The sequence below is a fragment of the Schistocerca americana genome, chromosome 6 (genome assembly GCF_021461395.2).
Source record: "Schistocerca americana isolate TAMUIC-IGC-003095 chromosome 6, iqSchAmer2.1, whole genome shotgun sequence".
In the NCBI taxonomy this organism is placed as follows: domain Eukaryota; kingdom Metazoa; phylum Arthropoda; class Insecta; order Orthoptera; family Acrididae; genus Schistocerca; species Schistocerca americana.
Window position 1 is genome coordinate 60,213,470 of NC_060124.1, and position 3,898 is coordinate 60,217,367.

The window sequence follows — 3,898 nt, forward strand, 5'->3', positions numbered from 1 at the left end:
CACAAGGCGAGATGGACAACATTGTCGACTCATTATAGGCCCACTTGAAGACCGATATCTAATCTTCTCTGCGTTGCGGTATCGTACGGTTACCGCCAGAGAACTGCAAGGCGATCTCAGAATGGCCGCTTGAGTCGCTGTGACCGATGAGGCAGTAATGAACAGTTTACGAGAAAGGACGTTATGACCCAGTCGTCCTGCTCGAGTGCTCCACTTCACACAACAGCATAATGCAACTCGTCTTCAGTTCTATCGTCCCCATATCAACTGGAAACTTCGTCTATGGCAAAACGTGTGATTCACAGACGAGTACAGACATCCAATGACGCAAGACGATGGCCATGTTCGTGGGCGGAGGCGTGGTGATCGGTACCTGTCAAACGTTGTCCAGGAAATCGTCAGATCTTCAAGATTCTGTGATAATGTGGGGAAGCTTCAATCTTGAGAGCCGTGCGGCTCTTGTGGTTGTCAATGGTCGCCTTCCCACCAGGCAGCACTACGATCACATGCTGCTGGACCATGTTGAGGCTGCTGTTTACGGTAGCGGCCCAGAATTCCTTTTCATGCCGGGGCCTATATGCAAGCAAGGTCAACATGAATGTCTTGCGAAGGCTGGACGCTAACGTAATGGAATGGCCGGAGGCGAATTCCGACCTACGAGGTATCGTGCATATGTGCTACATGCCTGGTAGACATATTCTTGGTGGTTCTGTTTCACCAAAGACTCTCCTAGAACTCTCATGGGTTCTCACTGAAAAATGGGAATGGATACCACAGGGTGAAATCCGTAGGCTTATACGGGGCATGCCACCTTGGTGTCAGGCAGTGATAAGCGCTAACGGAGGCATACACGTTACTGAAGGATGTAGTGGTGTTTTGTTGCGTACTTGATATGTGAAAGATAAAGGCATAATTTGATAACATAACCAGTCTTCAATTATTGCTGTGTGGACTGTGTTAGATCCCCGAAATCATGTTCCCGAATTATTTTTAGCACTGTATGTATTCAAATCTAATCGTATTTATTTGTCATCATTGTAATATAGCTTTTCCACTGACACTGGTCTTTAAAATAGTTAGTTATACCAAGTGAAGAAGTCTCGACGACCGAGGGACAGCAGGTTAGTTGGTGTGCTGCTGCCTGTCTGATAGGGAAATGGAGACTCCTAGTTTTATTCACATAATCCATTATGAACAAAACAGCGACTACAATAGGGACGTTAAGTCATAAAATTTATTGCCTTTCTATATACTAGTACATTCAACGCAGGTGCCTTTCCAGTTTGTGTTCGGTCTGTTGGTCGTGACAGACAGTAAATAACTATATATTAATTATTGTGTGAGTACAATATAATAGGACGAATACATGAGCAAATCCGTAGGTAAGTTGAGAGTTTAGTGCCGAACTAGTTTCTCTAATCCGGCTGGGCACCGAGTCAAACATAGCTTGAATGATAGATACGTACGTCATTCCATGCTGCTTCATCTCTATGACATAAACTTTAGTTAAGACCTAGAGTGTAGTGCACAGTCAACGGCCTCAACATATAATGCAATCCGTCTTCAGGCCACAAGTGCCCCACCGGGACCATCCGACCGCCGTGTCATCCTCAGATGAGGATGCGGATAGGAGGGGTGTGTGGTCAGCACATCGCACTCCCAGTCGTTATGATGGTTTTCTTTGAGCGGAGCCGCTACTATTCTGTCGAGTATCTCCTCAGTTGGCATCACGAGGCTGAGTGCACCCCGAAAAATGGCAACAGCACATGGCGGCCCGGATGGTCACCCATCCAAATGCCAGCCACGCCCGACAGCGCTTAACTTCGGTAATCTGACGGGAACCGGTGTATCCACTGCGGCAAGGCCGTTGCCCCTCAACATATAAGAAAATCACAAAATACCTGCCATGCGAACCAGAGGTAATACCATAAGGCCAGGTACTGTGTGTATATTACGATGAGGAATGCAATCTGGCAATGTTCGTTCTCATCGGACCCAACACACACATATACATACATGTGATTCTGTATGTAGAACTGGAACTCGTCTGGAAATATGACGTGATACCACACCTGAGTTCAGTGTCGCCCTTGTGCACACAACTTTTTGTGGTTCGCTTTCTGCTGTCCAGTCAATGGAAGGCGTGACAGTGCTCGCCTTGTTGACAGTCCAGAGTGTTTCAAACGTCGTCGGGCTATCCGCATGAATATTGCCATGCCACAGATACTGCCATTTCCTGACTCAAAGTGCGTGACATGGCTGTGTTATCCTACAGGATGTTTCGAAATTCCCGTTGCAAATGCTTAAAACTTCTAAAGGCGAGTGACTACAGGAACCCATAGCCAGAAGCGTCATCCAACGGCGCTAGAGAGCGTCAAAGTTACATGTTCGGGCGTCTGTAAATATCCGTGAGTGATGATGTTACAGACATTTTTGGATGATGGAGAAGGATAAATTTATCATTTTGAGGTAGAGGTCCCTTTATCAGATACGAACCAGCCGAAAGATATGAGTGTTCTGATATATCTGACAGTGGAATACATGTATTCTTGTTGCTAAGAATGTAGTGTATGCACCTTTCAGAGGATATATTATGGACCAAGACAAGAAAAAATATCTGGTAAACATGGGCCCTAAAATGCATTCCTGAGAAGCTGTGAGCACTCGTCCATCTTCGACACTGTAAAACACATCTCCACTATTGAACAAGTTCTCTTAGTTCTTAAGGTATAGAGTTTAGAGCTGATGTTTACTAGACTTTTTTTTGTTCCGTACTACCAACTCTGAAAGTTGCCTACGCTACAATATTAACAACAACAGTACCTGTACATGTATTCAATTGCCAGAGCTTTCAGAACGGTTTTCACTTATAACTTTTGACTCGTTCGTTTCCGGTTCAGGGACCCTCACATCAAACTGATACATTTATCCTTCATCATCCTACAGAGTTTATAACATCATCACATCATGCTGTATATAGAAACTTCGACGATCTGTAGCGTCGTTGGATGACGTTTCCTGACATGGGTTCCTATTCAAAATATTATATGCCACTCTCCTCCAAAAGTCCTAGATGTCTGTAAGGCGAATTTCCACAGACCATGTATAAGCTCAAGTGTCCTCTCAGGCACAATACGCGTGGGGCTTTTGACATTCCATATGGCGTTGACTATAACACTCCTGACTGACTGCATTTCATATTTGGGCGGTACTCGTTAGATGCCGACCCGACAAAAACGAGCAGCAATTACAAACCACTGCCTGGAGGGGGCCACAATCCAGGCGCTGCCATATATTGACAACTGCCGGAAGAAGATTCCTCTTCTTACACTTAATATAACATGATACCCAGTGAATGGGAGATAGAAACAGTAATCTTGCCCTGGAATGGAGAATGTACACTCCTGGAAATTGAAATAAGAACACCGTGAATTCATTGTCCCAGGAAGGGGAAACTTTATTGACACATTCCTGGGATCAGATACATCACATGATCACACTAACAGAACCACAGGCACATAGACACAGGCAACAGAGCATGCACAATGTCGGCATTAGTACAGTGTATATCCACCTTTCGCAGCAATGCAGGCTGCTATTCTCCCATGGAGACGATCGTAGAGATGCTGGATGTAGTCCTGTGGAACGGCTTGCCATGCCATTTCCACCTGGCGCCTCAGTTGGACCAGCGTTCGTGCTGGACGTGCAGACCGCGTGAGACGACGCTTCATCCAGTTCCAAACATGCTCAATGGGGGACAGATCCGGAGATCTTGCTGGCCAGGGTAGTTGACTTACACCTTCTAGAGCACGTTGGGTGGCACGGGATACATGCGGACGTGCATTGTCCTGTTGGAACAGCAAGTTCCCTTGCCGGTCTAGGAATGGTAGAACGATGG

The 3,898-nt window shown here is 45.9% G+C and overlaps 1 pseudogene; it reads right to left on the bottom strand.

Moving 5' to 3' along the window:
* Positions 1-1,754: 1,754 nt before the first annotated feature.
* LOC124620410 lies at positions 1,755-1,872 on the bottom strand (annotated as a pseudogene).
* Between the last annotated feature and the right edge of the window lie 2,026 nt (positions 1,873-3,898).